The sequence below is a fragment of the Carassius gibelio genome, chromosome B3, assembly GCF_023724105.1.
Source record: "Carassius gibelio isolate Cgi1373 ecotype wild population from Czech Republic chromosome B3, carGib1.2-hapl.c, whole genome shotgun sequence".
NCBI lineage: Eukaryota > Metazoa > Chordata > Actinopteri > Cypriniformes > Cyprinidae > Carassius > Carassius gibelio.
In genome coordinates, this window is record NC_068398.1 from 1,439,762 (window position 1) to 1,455,197 (window position 15,436).

General features: G+C 42.2%; 2 long non-coding RNA genes across 4 annotated transcripts in view; one reads left to right on the forward strand and one right to left on the reverse strand.

Annotated features, from left to right (window-relative positions):
* The window catches only part of LOC127952238 (uncharacterized), a 32,178-nt gene extending 18,659 nt beyond the window's left edge, over positions 1 to 13,519 (reverse strand). The window contains exon 1 of one of the 3 annotated variants that reach the window (XR_008152863.1): positions 13,229 to 13,519. This is a non-coding gene — a long non-coding RNA (uncharacterized LOC127952238). Of the gene's footprint in view, positions 1 to 4,202; positions 4,274 to 13,228 lie in introns of those variants that run through there. The other 2 variants (XR_008152864.1, XR_008152865.1) reach the window with 2 other exon arrangements.
* A 1,137-nt stretch (positions 13,520 to 14,656) lies between these two features.
* On the forward strand, positions 14,657 to 15,436 carry LOC127952234 (uncharacterized). The gene is made up of 2 exons (XR_008152860.1): positions 14,657 to 14,805; positions 15,012 to 15,436. It is a non-coding gene; the product is annotated as an uncharacterized LOC127952234 (long non-coding RNA).

The following is a 15,436-nucleotide window of genomic DNA, read 5'->3' on the forward strand; positions in this document are numbered from 1 at the left end:
AATCAATACACAGACGTACAGAACCATCCTTCTTCTTTACAACCACTATGGGGGAAGCAAAGGGAGATTCTGACTCTCGGATTATTCCAGCAGCTAACAACTCCTGTAAATGTTTCCGCACTGCATCAATATCCTGAGGATGGATTGGTCGAGGCCTGTGTTTAAAAGGGGTTTCGTCATTAAGCTTTATACGGTGAGTTACTTTTTCTGTATGACCATAATCTAAGTCGTGCATAGCAAAGACTTCGGGCATGTTATTCAATTGATCTGTAATCCGTTTTTTCCACTCAGAGGTCAAGGGGGAATCTCCAAAGTCAAATTTGAGATTGGAACGAGCAGGTAGTTTTTCATTCACAGCACTGGAACTTGTTTGTCTACTCTGCATCACCTCTTGGACAGCCCGCATTTCAGCGATTATAGTCCTGGGATGGATGGTAATGTCGGTCTGGGTTTCATTCCTCAACACAACTGGTAACTGGTGTTGCCTCTTGCAGGGTAAGGTATGCAAACAGCTGGCAACCAGCAACCCTCCAGGTAAGGCGGGTGAAGTTGGTGATTCCAAGGCTACCCATTTATCAACAGGATGGCAGTCAACCAGAACATGTCCGTCAAGGACTACTGTACATCCCGCAGGTACTAACTCTGGAACATGTCCCTTGAATTTCACCCAGCCTACTACATCAGAACTTGCTTGTCGGTGTCTTGCTTCCAGAACCTTTTGGACTGCACGGTAACCATGGGAGTTAGATTGAGGCAAGGATACTGGTTGCTGGACATAGTTACAGTAAAGGGCATCTAATGAATTTGTGCCAATCAGAACTTGAGGCGCATTCATCAAATCTGGAACTACCAGGGCTAGAGTAGGTACCTCTGTCTCTGTTCCAAGGAATTCTCTGGGGAATTTGAGAGTTAGTTCCACATATCCGAGATAAGGCACTGTTTGTCCATTCGCCCCTTCCACTTGCAGCAAGTTATCCAATGACTTAAGAGGACAATCTGACAAATGTTCTTCATAGAATGACCAGGGAACTGTGGTTACCTGGGACCCTGTGCCCAGAAGGCAGGAAACCTTTTTCTCTCCAACAGTAATTTGGGCAGTGCACTTTACTCCTACTAATCCTCTGGGTAAGTTCCTTAATGGGAATGTGTCATATGCATTTCGGTTGGACGGGTGTCTAAATTCCTTAGGGCAATTCTTTCCCTGTCCAGTCTCTGTATGACCCTCTACAGAGACCGTCCTCAGTTTAAAGGTCTCATAGCTGCATCGTGGTGGGCATCCCACTGGGCTTGTCGCTCCCTCAGCTTGCGCCTTTTCTCTGCAACTTTAGCAGGATCAGGAGCATTACTACAGCTGCTGGCAAGATGCGCATCTTCCCCGCATCTGAAACAATACCCTGGACGAGGTCTACTATCAGGTAGTCTACCATCTCTAGACCACTCTGTTGTGCCTGGTTCAGGTCGTGTGTGTTGGGTGCTGCTTTTGGACTGAAGGAACTTCTCAGAATGGTGTCTGTACATCTCAGGAGCAGTTATTTGAACCTTCAAATCAGCGATCTGCCTCTTTAAATCAGAAATTTCAGTTGCTTGCTCATCACTCTTCATTCTTGAAGTGGCTGCAGTTTGCATGGCTGTAATCTGGGCTTGTAACTCGGTAACAACTTTTCTCAGTGTACTCACTTCATCTGGTTTCGTGCTTTTGGTCTTATCCTTCTGGCTTGAGTGTTTTTGCAGAGCAACAACTTGAGCTTGAAGTTCACAGACTTGCTTTGCAAGAGATGTATCAGCTTGGTCATCTTGTGTTTCACATGGGTGTGCAGATATCTGGTTGGTTGACAGTCTCAACTTTGAGGGGGCAGGACAGAGCTTGTTTAGCCCTAAATGTTTCCTCATCCTTTCTTCCTTCGAAGCATTCTTATCTTCTTCTGTGCGGATAAGAACTACTAATTCTGCAAATGAAGGAGGGTTAACTTTCCTCCTTTCCAGCTGAAGATCGGCAATGAGAGCATTGTTCCAACAGCCACGACAAAACTGCTTAAGAAGACTGCGGTCTCGCTCACCTTCAGATATGCCACCTCGTCGGATTGCTGTGCTCAAGAGAATCTGTAATCTGTGCAGGTAAGATGAAGGCTTCTCACCATGATTTTGGAGAGTGCTCATGAACCTGGCTAGCAACTCGTCTCCATCTTCTACAGATCCATAAACAGATTCCAACAACTCTAGATATACTGCAGGTAAGCTGTTTGGTGATACATGTTTAACAATATCTGCTGCTGGGGGAAGCAGACTGTCTAGTATTTTCCTGGTCTGATGCAAGTCAGAAATAGAAGGATACTAACAACTGTTAGAGGCAACAGGGGCATCAATGTTTTCATTGCAGAGCTGCAGGTAAACTCTATGATAGCATGATGATGGAACTCAGAGTTCGGGTCATCAATGAGAAGATTTAGACTAATACTGCCATATCTCAAAAGCCATGACTCTAAGTCTGTGTCTGCCTCTGTTAGTGTCAAACCGCCAACAATAACTGCGTTTGAGATGTTTACATTCTCTTTCTCAATGATATCCATGATGTTAAAGTTCTGTTCAATATGTTATCTTTCTAGAAAACTCAGCTGCTCTAATCAGCCACTGCTGTTGCAATCGCTCTCCTGGCTGCTGGCTCGCCACTTTTTGTAACACGTGCCACCCTAATATCTTTCAAGTTATTTTGTCAATGGACCAGTAAGTTCAGCAGTCTAGGTTCGTCCGAGGAGAGAGATGTGTGATAACCTCAGTTAGTTGCATTCAATAATAAGGATTTGTACCACGTTCTTTTTCCCTTACAGACTTACAGCAATATAACTCATGAAAGTAAATTGACGTTTCCCTTCCGTTTTTCTACCTCGTTGATATCTAATTCAACAGGTTAAATTTTAAAGCAGTTTATCATTCATTTATAATCAACCTTTTCTTTTTTTAACTGTTCTGTTCCTAAATTTAAATCTTAGTTTAATTGTTCAGCGATTATTTACCCATAAACCTCAAGAAAGTTTCTGAAAGATATTAAAACACCCAATAAACAAAATTCCATTCAGTCTGAACACCTCAAAATTTAACAAGAGTCCACTGCTTGCAACAAACAAATCAGAATCATTCTTGGAGAAGGAAAAAAACCAAAAAAAAAGCAGTTCATAAATTTAGTCCAAGAATCCAGGAAGTAATGAAATCCAATGTCTCTAAAGTCTAAAATTCCACACCTACCATTTGAAGATGAACAAGTTCAACTTCGGTGCTCTTTCAAAACAGGAATGTTCTCAACCTTCAGCCAATGGGTGGCTCGCCAGTCCAAACTCCACCCGTTACACGCACAGGAGAGAGTTGAGACAGTTCACGATCCAGGAAAAGGTTCACACTTCACTTGATCCGTATCCAGAACAGGCCACATGCAGTAGATGAGCATCAACAGAACATCACATGGAACAACAAAGAGAGAGAGAAAAAAAAAAAACTGGCCTTGAAAACACAAGCAAAAAAAAAAAAATAAATAAATAAATAAATAAATAAATAAATAATCAATCATCACTTTACAATGTATATACTGATTCAACACAAATTTCAAATAAACAATATATACATTTATATACTTCTGTGTATGAAATTTCTTTGTACAAGTTTTTTCTTTTCCTTCTTTGGTATTTCTTTTTAACAATAAGCATTGCACTTTAATTTTATGCAAGTCACTTGTATAATTTCTTTGTTTGACACACTAAGCATATTAACTATTGCTATTTCACAGGAATTACCATTACTGTTGTCTCTATTTCACTCTTAGGTCTGTTTCCATCATTTACACCACACCAAATAAATGGTTAATTTATGAAACACATTTTTAACAAAACCTTAACCCATATTGTAAAGGAAATAAAATGAAACCACATCAACTCACCAAGGAAACTCATTCAAATGTATATGAAAAATCCAGAAAACTCCCAATGATCCACGTTAGAAGATATCACCCTCAGACACACCCTGCTTTTCTCTCAGTCCTTCATTAGAAATATGTAAGATAATTTACATCAGCATTATGCTAACGCTAAAACTGCGCTACCAACATGCGTTAAGAACGTTACACGAGATAAATCAACTGGTTCTGCGGTTACAAAAATACTAAATTTTATATCATTGATGTATAATGATATAGGGATGTATTAAATTGATCTTACGTCATTTATTTTCAATTCTGAAGCACTAAATCTCTTGGATCAGCGACAGCCATCTGCTCTCCTCTCAAGTTCACGGAAAAAAAACAAGGATCGGGAACGCGTGCTGCGTTGTAATTTGCCGCGATAGCGGAAAACGTAATGACGTCATTCAAAATGCAATTTCATTGGATGAGTTTATAATCCTTAATATAATTTTTTTTTTTTTTTATAAAGATTTATGATTATAAATATTTTATTCAGGTCACAGATACATATTTAATCTCATATTTGCTTCATTATTCTCTCTGCTACTAACCACTAGTAACCCGGGTTACACATTCCCCCCCTGAATTCAGGCACGTCCTCGGGCATGGATGAGGTTGAATCGTCACTACAATGGGGAAAGCATCCGATACATCAAAGGTTTGATGACTAGTGGGTGTTGTTTCTTCCAATGAAGTGGTAAAGGCAGAGCTCAAACCTTGTAGTAGGGACTGGATGACCAATGTAAAGGGATTTCCTAATTTATAATACTCAAGTTTATTAGGAGGTCCACACAGCCTTTTAGAACGTCTAGGGCCATTGGCACCTAGGTCATCATCCATGACTGGTTGGTAAATTTGAGCTGTTTTGGTAGGTGGGGTTTGATCACTGGATTGAACTTCATCACCCACAGGGTCTAATTCCAGCACTCCTCCGCTGGTCTCCCCTTCAGCCATATTTCCATCTTTCCCAGAATCCGCTTCATTGGTGTTGAAATCAGCAGAGTTCACCCCAGGTAAGTGATTCTCACTGTCATTATCTTGTTGGTTATCTGTTGACTCTTCTAGTCTAGTGTCAGGTAAGGTCTCCCCTTCAGGGTTTACGACAGCAGAAGGGGATTCATAGGACACAGCTTCAGGTAAGGTTTCTTTTACAGGGTTCACCACAACAGGGGGTGGTTCAATGGACTCCACAGCAGGTAAGTTCTTTACAACCATGGGACTCTCAGAAGGTAAGACAGTTGTTTTAATGAATTCCAACTGGCGTCTTGAACTTCTAATATCAAGAGAGTCATCATCAGATTCTGACTGATCGCTCATTAGATGTTCTTGGTGAGCAGCTTCTAGAGCAGAGTTAGATCTGGTTATAGGTTTACGTTGAACATTCAGAGGACCCAACTCTTCAATTTCGTTCACAGATAAAAACCCACAAGGGCGAAGTAAGTCACGGTGTAGAGTGCGAACTGGACCGTTCTTTCCCTCAGGCTGGACTACATACACTGGGAGATCTCCAACCTTCCGGACGACTACATAAACATCTGACTCCCATTTGTCTGCCAGCTTGTTCTTGCCTCTCAGTCTCAAATTCCGCACAAGGACTCTATCTCCCAAATCGAGGTTAGAAACAACCACATGTTTGTCAAATCTGCGCTTGTTACGTTGAGCCACTTTTGCAGCGTTCTTGATGGCAATCTCATAGCTCTCCCTTAAACCCTCTTTCAGATCCCTCACATACTGAGAGTGAGACTTAGTCGATCCATTCACTGGCAGACCAAAGGCCAAGTCAACTGGCAGCCTGGGTTGTCTACCAAACATTAGTTCATAGGGAGTATATCCAGTCACATCATTTCGAGTGCAATTGTAAGCATGTACCAAGGGCCTCACATACTCCTTCCAGCATGACTTATTTTTGTTCTCAAGAGTACCCAACATCTGGAGAAGGGTTCTATTGAATCTCTCCACTGGATTTCCTCTCGGGTGGTAAGGAGTAGTTCTCACCTTGTGTATGCCTACAATGTGACACAGCTCTTTGATCAGGCGCGACTCAAAATCCGGTCCTTGATCGCTGTGCAGTCTTTCTGGAAACCCATAATGTACTAGGAAGTTTTCCCATAAGCATCTAGCCACATGTTGAGGCCTTCTGGTTCCGGGTAGGCACAGCCACAGCATATTTGGTGAAGTGGTCTGTAATGACTAATATATCTTTGGTGTTACTCCTATCTGGCTCTAGAGACAAGAAGTCCATACAGACCAACTCCAACGGTCTGGTAGTCTTGATGTTCACCATCTCAGCTGCTTTCTCTGGTAATGCTTTCCTACGTACACATCTCTCACATGTCTTAATCTTCTCTTCCACAGATGATGACATTTTTGGCCAAAAGAATCTGGTCCTGACAAGGTCAAGGGTCCTTTCCATACCCATGTGTCCCATGTCATCATGCAGACTCCTCAACACTGTTCCTCTCAAAGCCACAGGTAAGGCTAACTGATGGAGTGTGTTTCCTTGATCTTGCCTCTTCCTGTAAAGCAGTCCATCTCTTAATTCTAACCGATTCCACTCCCATTCAACTCCAAACTATCAATGATGAATTTAAGGTCAGGATCCATCCTCTGCTGCTTTCTTAACTCCTCATTGGACAGGTAAGGAATAACCGGAAGGCCATGCCCATTCTCCTGTTCAAACTCTTCAGGTAGGACATCTGCATGCAGAGCTGAGGACTCAACAAGGGAAATGGAAGAATTGGACAATTTGCATTCATCTGGGAACTTTCCAATTTGATGTCTGTCGCAGATGGCTCTAATAGCTTCTGGCAGGATAATAGAACCCTCAGCTCCAAATTCATCTAAATGATGAAGGGTAAACTGTTTTATTCTCTCCCTCCCTTTCTGGGATGCAAGGTCATCCAAAAGCTCGCCATGTGGACGTTTAGAAAGCCCATCTGCATCACAATTCTGACTTCCATCCCTGTACTGGAGCTTGAAATTGTAGGTGGACAGACTTGACAACCAGCGATAACTGGTAGCATCCAGCTTCGCAGATGTCAGAATGTAAGTCAAAGGGTTGCTATCTGTTACAACCACAAATTCTGCTCCGTACAGGTAATCGCTGAACTTCGACGTAACTGCCAATTTAAGGGCTAGAAATTCTAGTTTGTGAGCTGGATATCTGGTCTCACTTCTCGTCAACCCTCTGCTAGCAAATGCGATCACCCGCATTTGTCCTCCTTGTTTCTGATACAAGGCTGCCCCAAGCCCAGTAGTACTGGCGTCAGTATGCAGGATGTAAGGAATCTTTGGATCTGCAAATCCCAAGACTGGTGCAGAGGTGATTTTCTCAATGATCATGTCGAAGGCTTGTTGACAGGACTGATCCCATCTGTCCCCAAACTCTTTTTTTGGGTCAAAATACTGTTTGCTCTCATTCCCTCGTCTCCGACCCTTTTGAAGAGGTGGATATCCTACTGTAAGGTCATTGAGAGGTTTTATCATCTTAGAATAATTTTGAATGAACCTCCTATAATATCCAGAAAACCCCAGGAAGGATCTTAATTCCTTGAGGTTCCTAGGTCTTGGCCAGGTTTTAAGGGCCTCAATTTTCACTGGATCGGTCTCCACTCCATTCTCAGATACAACATGACCAAGGTATCAAACAGACGTCTGGAAAAACTTGCACTTTTCAGGCGACAGTTTTAGTCCATACTCCTTCAGCCGTTTTAAAATGTGCAATAGTCTTGACTCATGCTCTTCCAAACTTTCCGAAAAAATTATCAGATCATCGATGAAGACCAACACCTCCTTCCTATTCAAATCACCCATACATCTCTCCATGAGCCTTTGAAACGTACTAGGGGCGTTGGTGATCCCCTGGGGCATCCTATTGAACTCCCAGAACCCCAGGGCACAGACAAAGGCAGTCTTACACTTGTCAGCTTCCTCCATTTCGATCTGATAATATCCCAATTTTAAGTCAAGGACAGAGAACCATCTTGAACCGGTCAATGCTGAAAAGACTTCCTCCAGATTCGGCAGGGCATATGCATCTTTAATGGTTTGTGTATTTAGCTTTCTGAAATCAATACACAGACGTACAGAACCATCCTTCTTCTTTACAACCACTATGGGGGAAGCAAAGGGAGATTCTGACTCTCGGATTATTCCAGCAGCTAACAACTCCTGTAAATGTTTCCGCACTGCATCAATATCCTGAGGATGGATTGGTCGAGGCCTGTGCTAATGATGTCTGTATTTTGTTTCTATGTTTCGCCACGGGATTTACATCCCGTGGTAACTAGGATTTAAACAAGCTCCAGTCTGGATCCAGAACACCTGAGAAGAGATGATGCTGACCCTCAGAGGACCCCAGATGATGCTACCTTGAATCAACAAACAGAACTAACAATTATTGCTAAATGTGTGACTGAATCATATAATAACTTAATTAATAATATTGATAGTTCATCGTCTAGCTGACTACGTCTTGTATTATTATTATTATTATTATTATTTTCTAAAATCCTGTCAAATGTACACAAACTACTAGCTACTACTAAATATTGTAGAAACATAATTTTCTGTAAAGTTGCTTTGTAACGATTTATTTTGTAAAAAGCGCTATACAAATAAACTTGAATTGAATTGAATTGAATTGAATTGAACTGTGTTTAAAAGGGGTTTCGTCATTAAGCTTTATACAGTGAGTTACTTTTTCTGTATGACCATAATCTAAGTCGTGCATAGCAAAGACTTCGGGCATGTTATTCAATTGATCTGTAATCCGTTTTTTCCACTCAGAGGTCAAGGGGGAATCTCCAAAGTCAAATTTGAGATTGGAACGAGCAGGTAGTTTTTCATTCACAGCACTGGAACTTGTTTGTCTACTCTGCATCACCTCTTGGACAGCCCGCATTTCAGCGATTATAGTTCTGAAATGGATGGTAATGTCGGTCTGGGTTTCATTCCTCAACACAACTGGTAACTGGTGTTGCCTCTTGCAGGGTAAGGTATGCAAACAGCTGGCAACCAGCAACCCTCCAGGTAAGGCGGGTGAAGTTGGTGATTCCAAGGCTACCCATTTATCAACAGGATGGCAGTCAACCAGAACATGTCCGTCAAGGACTACTGTACATCCCGCAGGTACTAACTCTGGAACATGTCCCTTGAATTTCACCCAGCCTACTACATCAGAACTTGCTTGTCGGTGTCTTGCTTCCAGAACCTTTTGGACTGCACGGTAACCATGGGAGTTAGATTGAGGCAAGGATACTGGTTGCTGGACATAGTTACAGTAAAGGGCATCTAATGAATTTGTGCCAATCAGAACTTGAGGCGCGTTCATCAAATCTGGAACTACCAGGGCTAGAGTAGGTACCTCTGTGTCTGTTCCAAGGAATTCTCTGGGGAATTTGAGAGTTAGTTCCACATATCCGAGATAAGGCACTGTTTGTCCATTCGCCCCTTCCACTTGCAGCAAGTTATCCAATGACTTAAGAGGACAATCTGACAAATGTTCTTCATAGAATGACCAGGGAACTGTGGTTACCTGGGACCCTGTGTCCAGAAGGCAGGAAACCTTTTTCTCTCCAACAGTAATTTGGGCAGTGCACTTTACTCCTACTAATCCTCTGGGTAAGTTCCTTAATGGGAATGTGTCATATGCATTTCGGTTGGACGGGTGTCTAAATTCCATAGGGCAATTCTTTCCCTGTCCAGTCTCTGTATGCCCCTCTACAGAGACCATCCTCAGTTTAAAGGTCTCATAGCTGCATCGTGGTGGGCATCCCACTGGGCTTGTCGCTCCCTCAGCTTGCGCCTTTTCTCTGCAACTTTAGCAGGATCAGGAGCATTACTACAGCTGCTGGCAAGATGCGCATCTTCCCCGCATCTGAAACAATACCCTGGACGAGGTCTACTATCAGGTAGTCTACCATCTCTAGACCACTCTGTTGTGCCTGGTTCAGGTCGTGTGTGTTGGGTGCTGCTTTTGGACTGAAGGAACTTCTCAGAATGGTGTCTGTACATCTCAGGAGCAGTTATTTGAACCTTCAAATCAGCGATCTGCCTCTTTAAATCAGAAATTTCAGTTGCTTGCTCATCACTCTTCATTCTTGAAGTGGCTGCAGTTTGCATGGCTGTAATCTGGGCTTGTAACTCGGTAACAACTTTTCTCAGTGTACTCACTTCATCTGGTTTCGTGTTTTTGGTCTTATCCTTCTGGCTTGAGTGTTTTTGCAGAGCAACAACTTGAGCTTGAAGTTCACAGACTTGCTTTGCAAGAGATGTATCAGCTTGGTCATCTTGTGTTTCACATGGGTGTGCAGATATCTGGTTGGTTGACAGTCTCAACTTTGAGGGGGCAGGACAGAGCTTGTTTAGCCCTAAATGTTTCCTCATCCTTTCTTCCTTCGAAGCATTCTTATCTTCTTCTGTGCGGATAAGAACTACTAATTCTGCAAATGAAGGAGGGTTAACTTTCATCCTTTCCAGCTGAAGATCGGCAATGAGAGCATTGTTCCAACAGCCACGACAAAACTGCTTAAGAAGACTGCGGTCTCGCTCACCTTCAGATATGCCACCTCGTCGGATTGCTGTGCTCAAGAGAATCTGTTATCTGTGCAGGTAAGATGAAGGCTTCTCACCATGATTTTGGAGAGTGCTCATGAACCTGGCTAGCAACTCGTCTCCATCTTCTACAGATCCATAAACAGATTCCAACAACTCTAGATATACTGCAGGTAAGCTGTTTGGTGATACATGTTTAACAATATCTGCTGCTGGGGGAAGCAGACTGTCTAGTATTTTCCTGGTCCGATGCAAGTCAGAAATAGAAGGATCTGTCAGTAGGAGGTCGACGTTTGCACGCCAAGTGTCAAAGTCTGGTTCGTTAACAGGTCTAGGAACCTTTCCAGAGAAGGACCTGAGGCGGAGCGAGGTATTATATGATGGAGCTGTGTCATTGGTTCGGACAATGTGCTCAACTACTACCTTTTGTACACTGGGAGGATCAATTATATTCATGGAAAGTGCTGGATGAGATGACACAGTGACTGCGGGATGACTAGTTCCATGGTTAGACTTTTCCTTGGCCAGGTTTTGTGAGTTTGTGTATTCAATTTCATGAGATGGTGAGTTTTGCGATGGAAGAGTAGCTACTTGTTCAGGGATCACATTCTGTGGTATGGCTGGGGACAACTGTCCATCTGGTGAGTAGACTGTGCAGCTATCATGTATTTGAAAATCTGCTGCATTTGAGTATTCAAGTAATTCACCTGAAGACGGTGATGGCCCAACAAAGAGAGGGGCCGAATTTAATTTTCAGTAATTCCGTCTGGAGTATTTCCTCAATTGATTTGCCACTTATACTAGCAATGTTTTGCAATTCTTCCAGATACCCCTTAGCAGCACTGTCACTAGCAACATGAGGGTAGACCCAACCTAAAGCATGCACAATAAAAGTGGTACCTGGGGTTGACATACTAACAACTGTTAGAGGCAACAGGGGCATCAATGTTTTCATTGCAGAGCTGCAGGTAAACTCTATGATAGCATGATGATGGAACTCAGAGTTCGGGTCATCAATGAGAAGATTTCGACTAATACTGCCATATCTCAAAAGCCATGACTCTAAGTCTGTGTCTGCCTCTGTTAATGTCAAACCGCCAACAATAACTGCGTTTGAGATGTTTACATTCTCTTTCTCAATGATATCCATGATGTTAAAGTTCTGTTCAATATGTTATCTTTCTAGAAAACTCAGCTGCTCTAATCAGCCACTGCTGTTGCAATCGCTCTCCTGGCTGCTGGCTCGCCACTTTTTGTAACACGTGCCACCCTAATATCTTTCAAGTTATTTTGTCAATGGACCAGTAAGTTCAGCAGTCTAGGTTCGTCCGAGGAGAGAGATGTGCGACAGCAGTGAACCACTCAGACACGGGGGTTGAGGTACGAATAAGAAAGATTATATTTTAACAGTGAATTAACAAAAAAAAAAAACAGTTTTGTTTCCTCACACTCAGTATACAATAACCTCAGTTAGTTGCATTCAATAATAAGGATTTATACCACATTATTTTTCCCTTACAGACTTATAGCAATATAATTCATGAAAGTAAATTGACATTTCCCTTCCGTTTTTCTACCTCGTTGATATCTAATTCAACAGGTTAAATTTTAAAGCAGTTTATCATTCATTTATAATCAACCTTTTCTTTTTTTAACTGTTCTGTTCCTAAATTTAAATCTTAGTTTAATTGTTCAGCGATTATTTACCCATAAACCTCAAGAAAGTTTCTGAAAGATATTAAAACACCCAATAAACAAAATTTCATTCAGTCTGAACACCTCAAAATTTACCAAGAGTCCACTGCTTGCAACAAACAGGAATGTTCTCAACCTTCAGCCAATGGGTGGCTCGCCAGTCCAAACTCCACCGTTACACGCACAGGAGAGAGTTGAGACAGTTCACTATCCAGGAAAAGGTTCACACTTCACTTGATCCGTATCCAGAACAGGCCACATGCAGTAGATGAGCATCAACAGAACATCACATGGAACAGCAAAGAGAGAAAAAAAAAAAAACTGGCCTTGAAAACACAAGGCAAAAAAATAAATAAAAATAAAAATAAAAAAATAAAGAAATAATCAATCATCACTTTACAATGTATATACTGATTCAACACAAATTTCAAATAAACAATATACATTCATATACTTCTGTGTATGAAATTTCTTTGTACAAGTTTTTTCTTTTCCTTCTTTGGTATTTCTTTTTAACAATAAGCATTGCACTTTAATTTTATGCAGTCACTTGTATAATTTCTTTGTTTGACACACTAAGCATATTAACTATTGCTATTTCACAGGAATTACCATTACTGTTGTCTCTATTTCACTCTTAGGTCTGTTTCCATCATTTACACCACACCAAATAAATGGTTAATTTATGAAACACATTTTTAACAAAACCTTAACCCATATTGTAAAGGAAATAAAATGAAACCACATCAACTCACCAAGGAAACTCATTCAAATGTATATGAAAAATCCAGAAAACTCCCAATGATCCACGTTAGAAGATATCACCCTCAGACACACCCTGCTTTTCTCTCAGTCCTTCATTAGAAATATGTAAGATAATTTACATCAGCATTATGCTAACGCTAAAACTGCGCTACCAACATGCGTTAAGAACGTTACACGAGATAAATCAACTGGTTCTGCGGTTACAAAAAGACTAAATTTTATATCATTGATGTATAACGATATAGGGATATATTAAATTGATCTTACGTCATTTATTTTCAATTCTGAAGCACTAAATCTCTTGGATCAGCGACAGCCATCTGCTCTCCTCTCAAGTTCACGGAAAAAAAATAAGGATCTGGAACGCGCGCTGCGTTGTAATTTGCCGCGATAGCGGAAAACGTAATGACGTCATTCAAAATGCAATTTCATTGGATGAGTTTATAATCCTTAATATAATTTTTTTTTTTTTATTTATAAAGATTTATGATTATAAATATTTTATTCAGGTCACAGATACATATTTAATCTCATATTTGCTTCATTATTCTCTCTGCTACTAACCACTAGTAACCCGGGTTACATCTGCACTAGAGTTTCTGCAAATGCACATCATTCTGTGTATTTCTGTAACGGCCAGCAGGATCATTGCCAGTTTTCCCAGTTTATTTTGTAAACTGTCTGTCAGTTCAGCAAATGGTGTGAGTACTTTCACCAAGCCTTGAAGGAGTGCATCATCATCTGGAGCATCATCCTCAACATCTGTCCCCTCGTCCTTGATATCTCGGTCCAGCATATTCCCAAATTCTTTGAACCCAGGCAGATTGAAAGCTTTCAGCATATTACTGGCAATAACTACTCCGATCACATCATGCTGGACATTCCAGCGTCTCAGGACCTCCTCGTATTTTTCATAAATGTGCTTCGCTGTGTGGTGTCCCTGGATGTGTTCACAGCTCTGCAGAACAGTAAAGCCTTTAAAGTTTTCATTAGTAAACTGACTACGATACTCAGAAAACTGTTACCCCGTTGGCTTGTCCGAATATCAATGGCCACTGAGAGTCCATTGCAGTGCTTCAGCAGAGCACTCAACTTATTCTCCAACTCGATCAAAGCGTGTGGGATGAGTGTGTCACGGTTTGTGTTGTAGCATGGTGGGGTGTAGCCAGACTGTGCAATGTGCACACAATATCGCATCCCTTCTCTTTCCCCTTTGGTGAGATGCTCATAGTCCATGTAGATCATTTTAAAGAAGGCCTTGTTAAGTTCAGTCTTCCTTTCCTGTGATGAATCTGTCACACCCAGGGGCGGCTATGCTTTGACTAAGCCACACCCCTTCTCAACTTCCACCTCGAGGAGGTCCCCAAAGCCAACCCAATGGCCAAACAACACGAGAACAAGTAAGTGATAAAACAATCTTTATTTAAATATTTAAAAATAGCTTGGGGAATAGGGAAAGGGCAATTAAAACTAAACTCTGACTCGGCCCTCCAGATGGGCTATGGCCGGGAATAGGTCAGGGAGCAAGGGGGCCACGGGGATCCGGGGCGTGGGACTCGGGGCCCGGCCAGAGTCTTAGGTATCCGTAGCGCCCTCCTTCTTCCTCCTCTTCGCTGAATACAACTCACGGTAAGTACTGGTTCACACAGTTCGTTCTCGGGGTGCTCACTCTCTTTCTCTTCCTCCACAGGCAACGGCTGGGACGCAAAGGCACAGTTAATTCGGCTTGGTTTTGCTCTCACCTCTTCGCTGATTGCAGCTCACAGTAAGTACTGGTTCACACAGTTCGTTCCTTGGGTGCTCACTCGCTTTCTCTTTCTCCACAGGCAGCGGCGTAAGTACAGGTTTCCTCGGTCTCTCCTCGTGTTACCCACTCTCTCTCCTTTTCTCTCCACAGGTATCAACTTGGGCACAATAGCACAGTTAGTTTGCTTTGAATGGCTCTCACCTTTTCGCTGATTGCAGCTCACAGTAAGTACTGGTTCACACAGTTCGTTCCTTGGGTGCTCACTCGCTTTCTCTTTCTCCACAGGCAGCGGCGTAAGTACAGGTTTCCTCGGTCTCTCCTCGTGTTACCCACTCTCTCTCCTTTTCTCTCCACAGGTATCAACTTGGGCACAATAGCACAGTTAGTTTGCTTTGAATGGCTCTCACCTCTGGGCTGGACACAGCGTACTGTAAGTACAGGTTTCGCTCTATTTCTCCTCGCGTTATCCACTCTCTCTCCTCCTCTCTACAGGTATCAACTTGGACACAAAACACAGTTACTCTGCTTTGGATGGCTTTCACCTCTGGGCTGGACACAACGTACTGTAAGTACAGGGTTCGCTCTATTCCTCCTCGTGTTATTCACTCTCTCTCCTTTTCTCTCCACAGGTATCAACTTGGGCACAATAGCACAGTTAGTTTGCTTTGAATGACTCTCACCTCTGGGCTGAACACAGCGTACTGTAAGTACAGGTTTCCTCTGTTTCT